Source organism: Schistocerca gregaria, chromosome 1 (genome assembly GCF_023897955.1).
Source record: "Schistocerca gregaria isolate iqSchGreg1 chromosome 1, iqSchGreg1.2, whole genome shotgun sequence".
In the NCBI taxonomy this organism is placed as follows: Eukaryota; Metazoa; Arthropoda; class Insecta; order Orthoptera; family Acrididae; genus Schistocerca; species Schistocerca gregaria.
The window spans coordinates 522,205,633-522,224,481 of NC_064920.1; the positions used below are offsets into that span (position 1 = coordinate 522,205,633).

The 18,849-nt window shown below is 42.6% G+C and overlaps 1 protein-coding gene across 3 annotated transcripts in view; it reads left to right on the forward strand.

The window, feature by feature from the left end:
• The window catches only part of LOC126354919 (uncharacterized), a 514,129-nt gene that overhangs the window by 117,104 nt on the left and 378,176 nt on the right, over positions 1 to 18,849 (forward strand). The window contains exon 1 of one of the 3 annotated variants that reach the window (XM_050005027.1): positions 3,410 to 3,479. The exons of the other annotated variants lie outside the window; for them this stretch is intronic. The gene's annotated coding sequence lies outside the window, so the exon portion shown is untranslated. Of the gene's footprint in view, positions 1 to 3,409; positions 3,480 to 18,849 lie in introns of those variants that run through there. 3 annotated transcript variants of the gene reach the window in all.

Below are 18,849 nucleotides of genomic sequence, written 5' to 3' on the forward strand. Positions count from 1 at the left end.
AACTTGAAGTCGCATATCATACGCTTCAAAACAGCATTTACGTTGAGAACGGAAGCCAGCGTTGTCTGCTTTATAAACCGGGATTTTCGGGTTACGGTACGTCCCGAACAACACCTAACACATCATGTTGTTTAACTCTTGGCTACGGGTTGCAGTAATAAAACCACCTTCACCGCCTATATAAACATATATTATATGCATCACTAGCGACGATGTGTGCCCTAAGCATTTATTAAGAAGTTCTTAGCCATAGAAAACGGAAACATCTCCGGTTTGATGTGGGCTTTCAAAATGAGGAACAATGCAGTTTTGCATAACGGCATGAATTTAGTGTGCAGACATCGCTATGATCTGCTGTTACGAAAGAGAAACGCTCATCAGTTTCCGCACTGCAGCAACAAACTGTTCAGCGACGATTGAAAAAATTCGACGTCAGTGGCGAGAATTCTAAAATACAGAACTCTCACTCCTAGTATGTCAGTTGGCTGAACTGCTTTTATAATGGGCGTTCTGAAAGAAACGAGCCAGAGGCATAATTACAGAAACCAGTACCTGTGTGTTAGAGGTATTGTCCCTGGTTGTTGAGACGCTTTGTAGCACTGTGACTCAAGGCGGTGAATGACTGTCTCATAAAATTCCTGGGGCTGCGATGTTAACCAGTTGCGCATGTACAGCTGCGCGTTGTCGTCCGAGGTGAATCGTTTGCCCCTCAGAACCTTGTTAAAGGGACCAAAAATGGTGTAAGTACAGGGACAACAGTGAATGCCCAGCGGTACTCACAAACCTTGATCACTCATCGCGAAACAGTCAAATCAAAACGACCAGGCAATCTCACCTGTGGGGTCATTCTGCTTCAGACAATGCAAAGCCTCATAACAGCCAACACAGTCTCGGCACTTCTGCAGAAATTCGAATGGGAGTTTTGGCCCCATAAAAAGGCTCTAAGGGGCAGACGATTCACCTCGGACGACGACGTCCAGCTGCGCGTGCGGAACTGGTTAACATCGCAGTCCCAGGAATTTTATGAGGCAGCCACTCAACGCCTTGTGTCACAGTGGGACAAGCGTCTCAACAGCCAGGGTCAGTACTTTTAACATACAGGTCCTGGTTTCTGTAATTATGCCTCCAGCTCGCTTCTTTCAACGCTCTTATACTCCTTTATTTTCTCCATTTTACCAATTATTCAAAATATGTCTCGCGAAGTATTGGAAACGCCATTTTTCTGCCTGAATAGGCATTTCAACATGCTGCCGCAGTGCATTGCTGAACTGACCAGAATACACCTGGCACAACGGGTACTGGCGTTACCAATTTAATATCAACAAACATCGCCCTCTTGGTCCCTTGGACATCAAGAAGGAGTTGCAAGACAGAAACGGAAGGTAGTAGCCGTGTTTTTACGTCTGAAAGATGATATCCATTCAAATTTCGCACCAGTCGCATAAGAATGGCGCAAGGAGTGCAAATCAGGCATGCTTTAAAGATACGCTCGAACGGTCGTGAGCGTTAGTTACCTGTGAGATTGGACGTGGTGAGCTGACGTTAGTCAAGAATGCCCTTAAGGCGACAAAGACGCAATTATCACGGAATATGAACAAGGTCGTGTAATAGGGCTACGAGAAGCTGAATGTCCCTTGTGCGATATTGCAGAAAGACTTGGCAGGAATGTTGCCACTGTACATGATTGCTGCCATCGGTGGTCACGAGGATATGCGGTCCTAGAAGGCCGGCTTCCGGAAGGCCACGTGGCACTACCGAGAGGGAAGAGTAAATTATTCGGCGTATGACTGGCATATCGTACTGCATCTGCAGCAGCAATTTAAGCAGCAGTTTGCACTACAATGACGCAACGAACTTTTACAAATCGTTTGCTTCAAGGACTGTTCAGAGCCAGGCTCCATGTAGTGGTCATTCCACTGACATCAAACCACCACCATTTGCAGCTTCAGTGGTGTTTTCTGGTGAAAGCTGGTTCTGCCTCGGTGCCAGTGATAATCATGTGATGTTTGAAAAGAGGCCAGTTGAGGCCCTGCAACCTACCTGTTTGTGTGCTAGACACACTGGACCTACACCTGGAGCTACGGTTTGGGATGCAATTTCGTGTGTCAGCAGGAGCACTCTCGCGGTTATTCCAAGCACCCTGACTGCAAATTTGTACGTCAGTCTGTTTATTCGACCTGTTGTGTTGCCATTCATGGACAACATTCCAGAGGGTGTTTTCATTAGGATAACGCTCGGCTACATGCACTGTTGTAACCCAACAGCCGGCCGCGGTGGTCTCGCGGTTCTAGGCACGCAGTCCGGAACCGTGCGACTGCTACGGTCGCAGGTTCGAATCCTGCCTCGGGCACGGATGTGTGTGATGTCCTTAGGTTAGTCAGGTTTAAGTAGTTCTAAGTTCTAGGGGACTGATGACCACAGCAGTTGAGTCCCATAATGCTCAGAGCCATTTGAACCATTTGTAACCCAACATGCTGTACAGAACGTGGACATGTTGCTTTGGCCTGCTAGATCTGCAGATCTGTCTCCAATCGAGCAGTTATGGGACATCATCGGCCGACAACTCCAGCATCATCCACAACGAGAATTAACCGTCCCTGAATTGACCAAGAAAATGCGACAGGCATGAAACTCCATCCCTAAAACTGACATCCTTCACCTATCCAACACAATGTATGCATGTTTGCATGCTTGCGTTCAAGATTCTGGTGGTTAACCGGTTATTAGTGTACCAGCATTTCACATGTGCAATGGTTTACGTAGACAAATGTATTTCCAAAATTTCACTATTCTACATTAATTATTTTTTGGTGTTGCGATCTTTTTCTGTCAGTGTAGATACAGTATACAAGTCCACGTACAATAAGCTTTAAAATTTTTCTAACATGATATCCCAGAATTATATTAAAAATAGGATTCATCCCATAGTTTTGGCCATTTTTTGCCGGAGGTTTCCTTTGATTGCAAGGGAAATAACAGGAACTGGGAATCCTCTCGGAAATATTCGCAACTACGACCTCCTCTTCCCCACTACAGCAGTATGTCAGAAATCGGACAACCTACTGCGGCTTTAGGGATAGAAGATAAAAGAAACTGTTAAACACATTTGGTGCTGCCATTTATAGTTTTTATGTATTTAATTTATATGAGCATAGCAACAAACTAATATAATACGAAAAACGAAGCGATTTATTTTACAGTCGCATGCTTTCAACAGACTTTTTACAACAACAGAAAAATGAATGTAGCGATTACTGCGCTGGATGCTGTCACTCACTCCACGTGAGGAGTAGTCGATGCGGTATTTCGCAAACTGTCGGATTGAGATAACTGAACGGAACGAAGTCCAGTGGGCTTCACTCGGGTAACCATCAGGGCCCTGGCATTGGTCTACTCTCATCTATCCATCGACGTGTGCGCTCAAGCAGACACACTGCGGACGGATGCGGCATTGTGCGTCCGTCGATGAATTGCTATTAGTACGTCATACAAGCACCCTGCTACTAGTTGCGCAGGAATGGCCTTTTATTAGTCTCTATAAGCCTGTTTAGCAATGTATCGCGCTCGATAATTGAATATCTCGTAACTTTTCAAATAAAGTATTTTCGGATCGATGTTGATGTGAACTTTTCTTCTTATTTTTTGCAAGTAGAACTGTAGCCAGTAGTATCGTGCGATATTTTCCATAAACACTTCGATGAAAATAGGCGATGTAAAATGATACGTTCTTTACGTATTGCCTATTACGTTTTGTCTCGAGGTTTTTACCTGCCATTTGCTTAACGAGTTTTCTGATATTTCCAAGTCGCATAAGTGGCTGGCATTATGAAAGGTTCACTCTCCTCTGACGCGTTTCGCGCTTTTACTCACTTTCATCTTTCGTAATACAGCTAGCTCGTCATTAGTATAACGTTTTTACCCATTGCATTTTTGAGTACTGCAGCTGCCGTGTATTCTGTAATTTGAGGCTCATTTTTACGATTTATATACATAGCGTAAATGCGTTTAGGTTCACTGATGCACTAAAAGTATTTTTACTATGGATATAAAGCCGGAAATAAAAGAGACTCGAATGACAGACAAAAAGGCAGCTGCAGCATTCAGAAATGCAGTCGTTAAAAACGTTATACTGGCGAAGATCTAAATGTATTATGTACGCTGAAGATGGAGGGAAAGCCTGGAATGCGTCCTGACACACAAAAAAATGTCTGGTTGCTGTATTCCTTCAAGTAACACAGTCCACATTCACATACCACAAACGACATTAATATGAATCAAATAATATCAGTAGAAATGTTGAATATTTGTTCAGTCTTTTCTTTTCTAATTTATAAAATTCCACCAGAAGAGTACGTTAATTTCTTGTTTTGCTGTTTCTAGTTGAAACGGCATATGTAAGTCATAATTTTTGTAGCGAAGGTTCATATTTGTAAGAACTCTTCAGTTTTACCTTTTAGTCCAAGAAGTAGAAATGGATGTTTCAGATTCGCTACCAAGCAAGATTGTATCAGGCAAAGGAATTCCCAATTGGAAATAAATGGGAGGCGATTACCACTTTTGACATTTGTCTTACAACCATGGAAAACTTCCTGAAAGTCTTGGTCGCAATCCAAAGTTTGGAATTGCTTTTAATTTATTTTTGGGACAACATTTGAATCACAGATGCTCGTCTTCTACTTCTACATCAACATGGATACTCTTCAAATCACATTTAAGTGCCTGGCAGAGGGTTCATCGAACCACCTTCACAAGTCTCTATTATTCCATTCTCGTTTAGCACGCGGAAAGAACGAACACCTATATCTTTCCGTACGAGCTCTGATTTCCCTTATTTTATCATAGTGATCGTTTCTCCTTATGTAGGTCGGTGTCAACAAAATATTTTCGCATTCGAATGAGAAAGTTGGTGATTGGAATTTCGTGAGAAGGTTCCATCGCAACGAAAAGCGCCTTTGTTTTAATGATGTTCACCCCAAATCCTGTATCATTTCTGTGACACTCTCTCCTATATTTCGCGATAATACAAAATGTGCTGCCTTTGATCTTTTTCGATGTACTCCGTCAGTCCTATCTGGTAAGGATCCCACACCGCACAGCAGTATTTTAAAAGAGGACGGACAAGTGTAGTGTCCTGCCAATAAAACGCAGCCTTTGGTTAGCCTTCCCCACATTTACTATGTGTTCTTTCCTATTTAAATTGTTCGTAATTGTAATACCTAGGTATTCAGATGACTTTACGGCTTTTAGATTAGACTGATTTATCGTGTAACCGAAGTTTAGCGAGTGCCTTTTAGCTCTCATGCGGATGACCTCACACTTTTCGTTATTTAGGGTTAACTGCCACTTTACGCACCATTCAGATATTTTTTCTAAATCGTTTTGCAGTTTGTTTTTATCTTCTGATGACTTTCTTAGTCGATAAACGACAGCGTCATCTGCAAACAACCGAAGACGGCTGCTCAGATTGTCTCTCAAATCGTTTATATAGATAAGGAACAGTAAAGGGCCTATAACACTACCTTGGGGAGCGCCTAAATTCACTTCTGTTTTACTCGATGACTTTTCACTAAGAGCCGCTTGTGTGGTACAGTGTCAAAAGCCTTCCGGGAATCCAGGAATACGGAATCGATCTGAAATCCCTAGTCAATAGCACTCAGCAGTTCATGTGAATAAAGAGCTAGTTGTGTTTCGCAGGAACGATGTTTTCTAAACCCATGTTGAGTGTGTGTCAGTAGACCGTTTCCTTCGAGGTAATTCATAATGTTCGAACACAATATATGTTCTAAAATCCTGCTGCATATCGACGTTAACGATGTGGTCCTGTAATTTAGTGGATTACTGCTACTGCTTTTCTTGAATATTGGTGTGACCTGTGCAAACTTTCCAGTCTTTGGGTACGGATCTTTCGTCGAGCGAACGGTTGTATATGATTGTTAAGTATGGAGCTAATGCATCAGCATACTCGGAAAGGAACCTATTTGGTATACAGTCTGGACCAGAAGGCTTGCTTTTATTAAGTGATTTGAGTTGCTTCACTACTTCGAGGATATGTACTTCTACGTTACTCATGTTGGCAGCTGTTCTCGATTTGAATTCTGAAATATTTACTTCGTTTTCGATTACGAATAAGAAATGTCACTTCGGTTTTCTATAGAATTACGAAGCCTATGTACTGATAATGTGTAACGTCCTGTTTGGTGACAATAACTCCCCTTTACGAGTCAATATGAATCCCATAAGGACCGGTAGAATAAATTCCTGCTCGCGACTCCAGAGGGTTCTTAGATAGCTCCAGCTGATACCATACTTCTTCCAATTCAGAGAAACTTCGATGCTCTTCAGTATTGCTTTCTTATAAATAATACTATATATAGTGCAGGGAAGGATATCCTTTCAGATCACGTTCAGATTTCGTCGAATGGTTTCTAACAGTTGCTAGTGGTTCCATCCCGTCCACCAGAGCAAAAATTGCGGTCGCGCTACACTCCAAACAGATTAGTATCACTTTAAATGGGGTTGGAGCCCCAAAATGTCCTTAGAGAAGAGTTGAATGGACGGAAGGGATTGGGAAGGGAGGGGGTTGGAGAGGGTCAGCAGCGTCAAAGGTTGTCAAGAACGTCATTTTGTTACACATCACACTGTGAAGTGTTGTTATTGGCCGCAAAATGTGTGTCAATAAACGCCCCAAGGGAAGGGGTGGATTCGTAGACGACCTTCACGTCCCTCCTGAAGCCTTTTCGTGTTGATTCTGCACAACGATGGGTGTGAAAGGTTTTCCTCGGCCGCCCATAAGAAAATCCCACGATTTCAAAGCTGGGCGTAATGGTTCCGACCTCAGTCGCATAGGCATCAATAGATGGGATGGGATGAGATGTGGGTAATGGTGAGAGGGGTGGGGGACTGACGACCATCCCATCGCGTGACAGAAATGGGAATTTTGTGCCAATGTGACCATCATGAGCCCATCTTACACTTCACATGTACTGCAGGTGCCGACACCTAGGTATTTGAAGCGCCGCCGAGCCAGAGGGTGACGTCACAGGGCCCCATGCGTTTTCACCGTTACAGAGGAGGTTTGCAGGCACCTTTCAGCGAGATTTCAAACATCTGCGTAGCAACAGGAGGCAATTACGGAGTTTCAAAAAAGGGATCTTCAATTCTTTTGTGCAGAGTGTTTATAAGATTCAGACAAAGTCTGCTCGTATACTGACGGCAAAAAATCGCACCACCAAAAAATAATTAATGTAGATGAATTAAATTTCGGGACAAAGTTTGTTTAGGTAACATATTTAACTGCAAGATCACTGCTTAATGTAAGTGCGAGATAAGCCATTGCTAATGCGGAATGCCGGTATATTAATACCCAATGTACCCGCCAGAATGTTGAATGCGAGCATGCAAATGTGTATGCACTGTGCTGTACAGGGGCCGGATGTCAGTTTGTGGGATGGAGCTCTTGTTGCACTTGGTCGGTCAATATAGGGACATGCTGTTTGTGGAAGGCGTTGGAGTAGTCGTCCGATGATGTTCCATGTATGCTCGACTGGAGACAGATCTGGCGAACGAGCAGGCCAAGCCAACAAGTCGATTCTCTATAGAGCACGTTGGGCTACAACAGCTATACGTGGGCGATAGTTATTCTCTTGGGAAACACTTCTGGTAATGCTGTTCATGAATGGCATAGAACAGGTCTAATCACCAGGCTGACGAACAGATTTGCCTCAGGGTGCTGTGATACGAAATCGCACCTCAACTATAACTCCAGTTGTAGGTGTAGTGTGTCTAGCACGCAGGATGGTTGGTTGCAGGAAACACAACAGAGCTCTACCCCACCCTTCAATGAGTTCTCGCTTGTTGCCACTGAAGTCGCAAATGGTGCTGGTTTGGGGTCATTCGAATGATCGCTACAGGGCGCCTGGCTCGGAGCTGTCTTGAAGTAATCGATTTGTAACAGTTCGTTTTGTCACTGTGGTGCCAACCGCTGCTCAGACTGCTGAAGATGCAGTGCGATGCACCAGTCATACGCCGAACACGATTGGCTTCGCGTTCGGTAGTGCCACGTGGCCGTCCGAAGCCCAGTCTTCTTCCAACCGTACATTCTCGTGACCACCGATGCCAGTAATCGTGAATAGTGGCTACATTCCTGCCAAGTCTTTCTAAAATATCGCAGAAGGAACACCGAACTTCTCGTTTCCCTATTACACGACTTCGTTCGAAGATAATGATGTGCTGATAATGGCGTCTATGTCGCCTTATGGTCATTCTTGACTAACATCAAGTCACTACGTCCAGTCTCAAAGGTAACCATTGCTTACGACCATTAAACCGTGTATATAAAGCAAACCTGATTTGCATCCTCATAGTGGCGCTACTAGCTCCACTCTTATGTAAATGGTAACGAAGTCTGGATAAGCATCATCTTTCAGATGTAGAAACACGCCAACACGCCCACCAACTCTCATTTACGTCACACAACTCCTTCTTCGTACTACGATTTTTTTCTCCGTCAGTGCATAACTAGCGCGAAAGCGTTACCGAAGTGTTTAGCAAACACCAGTGACAGATACCCCTAGATATATATAGTACGCAGTAAAAAATTTTGTACTTAAAATTCCGAGAAATAGGGATCGAGGGCAAGTCAAGGACCCATTTTGCTACCCTAAGTAACATATTGTTTTACGACGACAGTAAAACTGCGAAAAACAAATAAAGCAACTCTTGGCCAATAGAAATGCTACCTTAAGTGTTGCTTCCGCATATCACCCGCAAATAAAATATAAAAAAAAGGGGGGATGAAGGAGGAAATACTGTTTTAATATCTACCCTCTACCACTCATCGTAATGTGTTTTAAGGTGGAGAGACGATGATTTGAGAGACGTAAAACGTAAATATCATGTAGAACTATTGGCTGGGATTAGGTATATCCCATAGCGAATGTTCAGGTGCTTGATGGAAAGGTGTCCAATGGTCCCTTCACTTGCGGATGTGAGCGAGTTGTATCGCATATGTATTTTCAGAGTGTAGTATTGGGTTTTTGTTGTATGGTAATTATGAGAGAAGGGAGAAACGAAACCAGGTGTCTGCACATAGCCTTCTACTCTCAAATAGCACCGTTGAGTTTAACGTCCCCATTTGACGGATGGACCGCCATCGACAGTGTCACATGCCCTCACTTCACGAGACACTGCGAAACACTTTGAAAATGAATCCACAACATCGTTGCAAAGAGTAGATATCACGAACTTTTAAGTCAACACCTCTTCTCCCTCGTCGGCCAAAAACTGGCAGCGAAAATTTCATCCACCACTAGGCCTCGAACCGGCTTGCCTACGAGTCGAACGCCACCACACGCCTAGGTTTGCGTTAGCGACTTTGGCTACGGAGGCGGGTTGAGAAAATTATTGCAATGACAGAAAATATTCGCAAGAAACAAGTTATTTATAAAAACACTACCTTTATTTTGAGTTTGCATTTTACCAGATATATCAATACAGTGTTACACTAGTGTGTACGAGGTTACTGGCAGTTGAAGTTTCATTTATGTGCAACGGCAAACTGATGCTTCTTTTTCAAGGGTTTTATGAAATGTAGATAACTAACAAGTCAGAAGCTTTCCTTATGCGAAATATATCTGTCCAGATAAGGTTAGTCTTGGGATTTACGCATCTCTTTTTTCTGTTATTAGTTGTCCAGTTACAGATTACCACTGCTAGTCACGAGGCCGGTGAATCCCCGTTTTGTTAAGCTCTTACTTCATCCATCTCACAAGAGGCACGCACATGTTACGACGAGAAGTGGCCCAGTTTTAAGACGATGCTTTGATAGCTCTATGAAGTTACAAATGAGTTAGAAATGAACTGGTAGTATTTGCGAGGACAGCTGTTTCTTGGTGTGCAAGAACGTCCTTCGTAAGGATGAAAGACTTCACGTTGTACATTACATACAGTGGTGTGCAGAACTTAAGGACGGAAATAATTTTCGCATGAGGTACCTTTGCCTAGTAACATAGCTCGATGTTGCAGAGCATGCTTTGTTGTCCGTGGTGATCACGTACCCTGTTAAGAACCGCGTCTCCCTTTTGTAATGTCCATGGACCATCGTAAATCGTGGTAATTAGTGTAGTTATAGTCTTTGAATAAAAGTGTCGTTTCTCTCCGTCTCACTGGGTGTTTCCCTCGGTGACCTACTGTACTATATTGTACTAGTTCTTTCCGTTTGCGGTCCAAGCTTAATGTAACTATTTTACTCAGCAGTAAGACATCTTGCGAAACTACACTCAGAATGCATTAAAATTTATGGTGCATCTATTTTTCAGCTACATGTGGTTTTCGAAGGTGCTCGGTGTCAACTGACGAGTGTTGTTCATAGTATGGGTTTTGGCACTTTTTTCGTTAGCTAGATAGTTTGATTACCGAGATGTCTTTGCTGTATGAACATACACTGACGGAAAAACATCGTAACGCCAAAAAATAATTGATGTAAAGTCATGAAATTTCGAGAATGCATTTGTCAAGGTAACATATTTAAGTGATTAACATTACTAGAACACAGATTAATGTAAGCGCGAGGTGAGTCATTGTAAATGTGAAATGCTAGAACATTAATAACCGGTGTATCCGCCACATTGTTGAATGCAAGCATGCAGAAGTGCATACACCGTTGGCAGATGTCAGTTTTTAGGATGAAGTTCCATATATGTTGCTGTTGGTCGGTCAATACAGGGACAGTTAGTACTGGTTGTGGATGATGCTGGAGCTGTCGTCCAATGGTGTCCCATATGTGCTCAATTGGAGACATATTTGGTGAACGAGCAGGCCAAAGCAACATGTCGACGCTCCGTAGAGCATGTTGTGTTACAAAAGCGGTATGTGGGCGAGGGTTAGCCTGTTGGAAAACACCGCCTGGAATGCTGTTCATGAGTGGCAGCACAACGAGTCTAATCGCCAGACTGACGTACATGTATCCAGGAGGGTGCGTGAAATAGCTGAAGAGGGCTCCTTCTGTCGTACGAAATTGCATCCCAGACCACAACTCCAGGTTTAGGTCCAGTGCTTCTAGCGCAAAGACGGGTTGATTGCAGGACCTCAAATGGCCTCCTTCTAAGCACCACATGGACATCATTGTCACCGAGGCACAACCAGTATTCATCGAAAAGCACGATGGTATTCCCTCTCTGTAGTGCCACGTTGCCATCGTGAGCTCGGTCTTCTTGCGAATGTACATTCTCGTGACCATCTCTGCCAGTAATCTTGAACAGTGGCTACATACAGGGTGACTATTATCGAACTACATGATAAAAACGTAAATTAGTTACAATTGCGGCGTGCACACATTTTATTCGTCATGTACACGTCACTAGAGATATTCGGATTTAGGTTATGACATGTTCGATATGCCTGCCTTCCTTGACGATGATGTGGCGCACACAAATAGCGAAATTCTGCATGACCCGCTGAAGTGTAGTAACATCGATGCTGTCGATGACCTCTGCTGTTTTTAGTTCAGCAGTGGTTTTGGGATTATTGCTGTACACTTTTTCTTTAATAGAGCCCCACAAAAAGGAGTGACATGTTTTCATATCCGGAGAATATGGCGGCCAATCGAGACCCAAGTCAGTGGCCTCTGGGTACCCCAGAGCCAGAATGCGGTCCCCAAAAGTGCTCCTTCAGGACATCCAAGAAATTCTGCTTCGATGGGGTCGAGCTCCGTCTTGCATGAACCATATCTTGTTGAAATCAGAGTAACTTTGGATAATGGGGATAAAATCATCTTCAAACCCTTCACGAGTCACTGGGCGGAAGGCGAAAAAGGGAGCAGGTACGTGATGCTACCCAATACTGATGATAACTATGGCTAGCATGGGATGCTCTCCTGCTGGCCCAGTGGCTGGTTTTCCTGCGCAGTCCGGACAAGTGCAAAGTGTCATTGGGAGCTTCAATGTTAGACGGATGATGGAGTCCCTCAGGGAAATAGCAGACAAGGTGGGAAAGAATGCCAGTGTGCATGCGCTATGCTTGACGGGGGGGTTCTCATTCGTGATGTGGAGAAGGCCCTGCCGGCGGCGCTGGGCTCAATGGCTGCATACAGTAGCACATGTCGGCACGAGTGACGCCTACCGCTTTGGTTCTGAGGGCATCCTCGGCTCCTTACGGCGGACAGCAGATCTGGTGAAGGTAACGAACATCGCACGTGGGGTGCAGGCTAAGCTGCCTATTTGTAGCATCGTTCCCAAGATTCATCGCGATTCTCTGGTTTGGATCAGAGTGGAATGTCTAAACCAGCAATTTTCTCGACCTCCGCTATCGGGTACAGAATTTTAGTGTTCCCCTTAATATGTCAGGCGTGCACTATACGCACGGAGTGGCTATCATGCCTTCAGAGAATGTTCGTCGTCACAGATGAGAGATATAAAAGGTTAATATAATTTTAGTAAACTGCAGCAGCATCCAAGAAGAGGTCTCAGAATTAGCAGCATCCAAGAAGAGGTCGCAGAATTAGTACAACTTACTGAAGGTTGTAATGCACAGATAGTACTAGGAACAGAAAGTTGGTTGAAACCGGGCGTTAATGAGAACGAAATCCTAAGTTCAGATCGAAATATTTATCGTAAGGATCGGTTAGACTCAATGGTGGCGGCGTGTTTATTGCAGTAAGGAAATCGATCGAGTCTAGCGATGTTATCACTGATTCCGATTGTGAATTAATCTGGGTGAAGTTAAACATTAAAAATCGTTCAAAAATTGTAATCGGGTGCTTTTATAGACCGCATGGGTCAGGAGCTATAGTGACAGAGCGCTTCAGACAGAACTTGAAGAACGCCGTTAATAATTTTCCTGATCGTGCCGTTGTAATAGGGGTGACTTCACCTTGCCGGATATAGATTGCAAGTGTCATGCTGTCAAAACTGGTGCCGGAGAACATACAGAAAAAAATCAAAGGCATCGTGCAATATGACCTAGACAGGTATGTTCCGAGTAAGGTCGTAAGGAATGGGAAAGACCCACCATGATTTAATAGCCGTGTTAGGAAACAGCTACGTAAACGAAGACAGTATTTCAGATTCAAGAGAAGTCAAAATCTAGCTGACAAAGAAAATCTGAACGAAGTGAAAATGAACGTAAGGAGTGCAGTGAGTGAAGCGTTCAATGACGTTGAACTCAAAACTTTGTCAACCGATCGTATTTAAAATCAGTAGATGGGGTCAAAATCATCTACTCATTCACTCAGTGACCGTAATGGCACTGAAACAGAAGATAACAGAGAGAAGGCCGAAATATTGAATTCGGTCCTCCGGAACTGCTTCACAGTGAAAGATCGTAACACGACCCCTCCTTTCAATCGTCGTACGAACTTCGAAATGATAGATATTGCGGTAACCGATCGCGGAATAGAAAAGTAACTACACTCGCTTAATAGTAAAAGGCGTCAAGACTAGATGAGATACCTATAAAATCATAGAAAGATTCTAGCAAAGATTCATCGTAGATCGCTTGAGCAACAAAGGGTACCTAGCGACAGGAAGAAAGTGCAGTCCATTTCCGTTTTTAAGAAGAACCATAGGACAGACACACACAATTATAGACCCATATCGTTGCCGTCAATCTGTTGTAGAATTATGGAATATATTCTTTGCTCAAGAATTATGACGTTTTTGGAGACTGAAAAATCTCCTCTATAAAAATCAACATGGATTCGCGAACTGGCATCGTGCGAAACTCAGTTCGTTCTGTTCCTGCATGAGATCCACAGCAACCCGATACGACGGCGCTCAGGATAATTCTGTGTTCCTTGACTTCAGGAAGGCATTTGATACTGTTCCGCTCTGCCATTTAGTGAAGAAATACTGGCCTATCGACTATCGGAGTAGAGTTGCAACTGGATTCAAGACTTCCTTGCAGATAGAACTCAACACGTCACTCTTAACGGAACAAAAACGATACATGTAAAGATAATTGCTGGAATACCCCAAGGAAGTGTGATAGGATCGTTACTGCTTACAATATGTATAAATGATGTAGTAGAAACCATCGATGCTCTCTAAGGCTGTTCTCAGATGACGCGGTTGTCTGTAATAAAGTAGTAACGCCAGACGATAGTAATGATTTGCAGAATGACCTCCAGGGAATTGATGAATGGTGCAGGCTCTGCCAGCTGATCCTGAACGTATATTTATTAACACGTTGCGCATACATAGGAAAAGAAATCCACTACTGTACAGCTACACTATTGATGGCTAACCTCTGGAAACAGTATCTACCGTAAAACATCTAGGGGTAACTATTCGGGGCGACCGTAAATGGAATGGCCACATAAAACAAATAGTGGGAACAGCAGATGCCCGTCTCAGATTCGTAGGAAGAACCTGAAGGAAATGTTATTTATTCCAGAAGGTAGTGATTTACAATACTGTTGTGATTTGAAAACTGTTCATCTGTCCTGCGTGGTAGGGACCAGGTAGGACTGATAGAAGAGATGGAGAAGGACTAGGTAGGACTGTTAGAAGAGATAATGTATACCGGCGTTACTCACTGAGCGAGCCTCAATTTTTGACCGGTTTCACAGTTAAATTCTATGTCTCACTATCATTATTCAAAACGGGCAATATTCATTGATTGGAAGCTTTGCTCTTTAGACATATCAGAATCTTAGCTTTGAAAACGATATTTCGATATTTAGTTTACCAAAAATACTCCAGGTCATAATTACTCTTCTGTTTATTTCCATAGCTGTCTTCCCAGTGGCTGTTTTTAATTTCTCCCCCCTCAAAAAAAAAAAAAAAAAAAAAAAAAAGCACTTCCAAACTTCTTCCAGGTTTGTCTGCAGTGCAGTCAAATAGTATTATATCAACCACAGTTGATTCGTTCATTCAATGTCTTCCAAATTTAATTATCTGAAAACTTCCTCTATTGCCACCGAAACTGGTTTTGGTGATGTGAAATCACCTCGTCTGACTCCTTTTCCAGTTCTTAATTTCTGATTTTCTCGTTTTAGTCGATTGAAAGATATACGGGTAGCACTGACATGTATATTCAGCAGCATATTCACACTGTTTTCTTTGAGTCTGGTATATAAAGAGTTTGTTGAAACCGAGTTAAGGCTTTCTTAAAATCTAGGAAACCCATATAATGTAGTAATTCATATCCACTGTTCCGTTCTAGTGTTTATTAACGGCTTCTAAATGATATAATGTGCTATATACACTTATAAAATGAGCTTGTTCCTGTGCCTCAGTGAAATCAAACTTATTGCTATGCCACTGCTTACAAGTCTAATGTTCTTGTGTTTTAATAAAATAGAATTTTTTCTTGTGTGACTGCGTGTAAGTGTAATGAATTTATCTTACATTAACGAGGGGAGGCTTGTAGATTATTAATAACTTATCTGAGTCGCTTCAGGTGAAATGAAGCAATTACAGCGTTTTTTACTTTGCCCGGATGAAATATATCATGTAAAGGCACCTTGCCTTTCTTCATACGCCGAACGGTTGAAAGAAAGTAATTTGGAATTTTAAATCAACAAACTTAAGACATGTCAAAACAACAGTCTGCTGAGTGTATACCTGTGACGGAATAAATACTGTAGACGGTCAAAAATCTATTGAAATTGCAATATACGACGCTGGACTTGGCGTTTGAGAGTTTTTAATAAAGGCACAACGCAACAGCGTCATACATGTCATTTTCTCTTAGAAACAATCAACAGAGAGCCATTGTGTAGACAGAAGTCAGTAGGTTGGACTAAGATTTTATTGTAGGAATCCAAAGTTTCGCCCAGAGTTGTGAAAATATACGGTCAGAATTAAACCCAAACATCTCCCTTCTAGAAGTCAGTCCACTAACCTTCAGGAAAATGTGGGTAGGCTGCATTAAAGTCGATTTTCCATTTCTTTTTGATGACCTGATGTGAAATGTTAAGTATCTCTTTCGTCTGGATACATAAATGAGTGCCTGTATATTGTAAAACTGCATTTGTGTTGTTGCGCGTGAGCTTAGAATTAAAAGAAGGCAGACGATTAAATTTAGTGGCAGCATATTGCCTCCTATTACTGTATAATAAGATACCATAAAACTTAGCCTTTTAGCCTTCCCATCCAAACGACTGACCTCTATAAGAAACTGGGGTATAACGCAGGATATAGATCCAACCTTTCGTAACTAGGACCCATAAACCGTCATTTCTCCTTTATGGTCAAGTATTAGGAGCAAAATACAGAAGTGGGGCAAATAAAACTGGTCTGGACGAGTGAACACGATTGGACGTGAATGTATGTATACAAAGACACCCTGAGACGCTCACACCGCTGAACGCTCACCAAATGATCCACATCAGTTCAGAGTGCAGTGCGAGCTGTGTCAGTGTGAGTGGATCAGTGCACAGGGGATAAGGGCACTAACAGTGGAGCAGCGGATGTTCATTGTGGGAAGATACTTGACGACATAGTCGTGGAAGAGATGTGGTCAGTTGTTTACGCAGAAGCTGAATGGTGTCAAAGAGCTAGCAACGAGTGCCATGCAGCGATTAGTCCGAAAATAGTGTCAGACAGCATCTGTTTTGAACAAATAAAAAAACATTTCGAAACGTTCCCGCACACCAGAAAATGGCACTGCAGTTCACCAGAAAATGTTTCAGAGTCCTACCAAGTCAACAATCCGACATATCACGTGGATAATGCGCACGAATATTCCACCTGGACTTGCACTAGCATCGATACCAAGTGTCTGTTGTTCAATCATTAAAACTAAAATACGCTCCTCAGCGCCTCCAGTTTCGTGAGTGGCTGTTTACTGAGATAACAATGAATGGCTTGGACATGGATCTGTTTTTTGTGTCTCTGAAGCCTGGTTTCGCCTGAATGGTTATGTCAACTCACAGAATCATAGGTTCTGGGGAGCAAAGAATCTGCACAACTTCCATTAAACACCATTACATGATAGGAGTGTTGGGAATACTAGGGGAAAAAGACAGCTCAGCCTCACTCTGCATTGTTGCCAAATTTATTCAAGATGGCGGATCCAAGATACTGGTCATATATGTGGCAAAGTCGCATTGGCGTCATGGCAGGAACTTCAAATTTTGGCGAGAAAATAGGTCAATTGGACTGCCTTCAATAACCTAACCTGATCCCCTCTCCTCCCCCATCTAGAAATTGGCGGGAAAAGGCTTCTGTTGGTGCTGGGATGCTGGATAGAATGGACGATATGTCTTTATTTTTTATGCACTGTTTATTTAAACAATTTGAGTTGTCACAGACAGTAGGTCAATCTAGCATGTTCACCATGAGGTCCAGAGTCCAACTGACGAGTGCACAACATCGCCACCAGAAGGTGCAATAGATGCTCACCTCCACTCTCCGTGATGTGATCCAAAATGGCGATCTGGGTAAAAAATGGCAGGAGAAGGACTCAACCCACGTGTAGCTGCTGGATGGCGAAGACAGACAGACCCAAAAAATGACATAAGCACGTGCTATGTATATAGTTCTCGCATCACTATATACTTCCCGCAAAGTCGGTTGGTCATCCACCGCAGCCAATGGTCACAAGCCAACTACCCGTGCACACATGCTGGCCCAATGCGCGATCAGTGCGCCCTCCAAGGACAGTGGATGATCAATGAACTGTTGTACAAAGTCTGGCTGCTTCCCCCTGGCATAAAGAAATTACTGTTTCCAATTTGTACAGAAACCAGATGGCAGTTATAAGAGTCGAGGGACATGAGGGAAGCAGTGGTTGGGAATGGAGTGAGACAGGGTTGTAGCCCCTCCCCGATGTTATTCAATCTGTATATTGAGCAACCAGTAAAGGAAACAAAAGAAAAATTTGGAGTAGGTATTAAAATCCATGGAGAAGAAATAAAAACTTTGAGGTTCGCCGATGACAATGTAATTCTGTCAGAGACAGCAAAGAACTTGGAAGAGCAGTTGAACGGAATGGACCGTGTCTTGAAAGGAGGATATAAGATGAACATCAACAAAAGCAAAACAAGGTTAATGGAATGTAGTTGAGTTAACTCAGGTGATGCTGAGGGAATTGGATTAGGAAATGAGACACTTAAAGTAGTAAAGGAGTTTTGCTATTTGGGGAGCAAAATAACTGATGATGGTCGAAGTAGAGAGGATAGAAAACGTAGACTGGCAATGGCAAGGAAAGCGATTCTGAAGAAGCGAAATTTGTTAACATTGAGTATAGATTTAAGTGTCAGGAAGTCGTTTGTTTTGCCAAAATATCATACCACTTACGCGATAGTTCTCGATATCAAGCACATACCAGTTAGCTACTGAATGCTCGCATAGTCTAATTCCGAAGATAAAGGCTGGAAACTATTTCTCTTAGCAAGGTGTATCGAGGTGGTTCACGCTGCAAACCACTCAGTAACTAGAAACTTCCGTCGTCTGTGAAGATCTTTATGCGAAGTCTCGAAAAAATAGAGATAACTGATGGCTCCTTTGATATATATATATATATATATATATATATATATATATATATATATATATATATATATATATATATATATTTTTACGAATACCGATGTCAGTGATATAACAGTGTGATGTGGTACTTAGGGAAAGGCAGATTTCGATGTGGACAGCGCCTTACTCAGTTACCGTTGGTTGCCCAATTGTTTTTAAGTCACGTACACTTTATTTGGAACCAATTGCCCGTAAGGTTGACAATAATGAACAATTATCAAATTTGACTGTTAAGACAATATCTAATTAAAAATTCTTTAGACAAATTGCATTCACGGCTGAAGGCCTTGTTAACAAGAAATTCAAATATTTATCGGCTGAAGTCCACAACAGCAGTAATAACTCAAACAAATTAATGGCTGAAAGCCTGGATAGC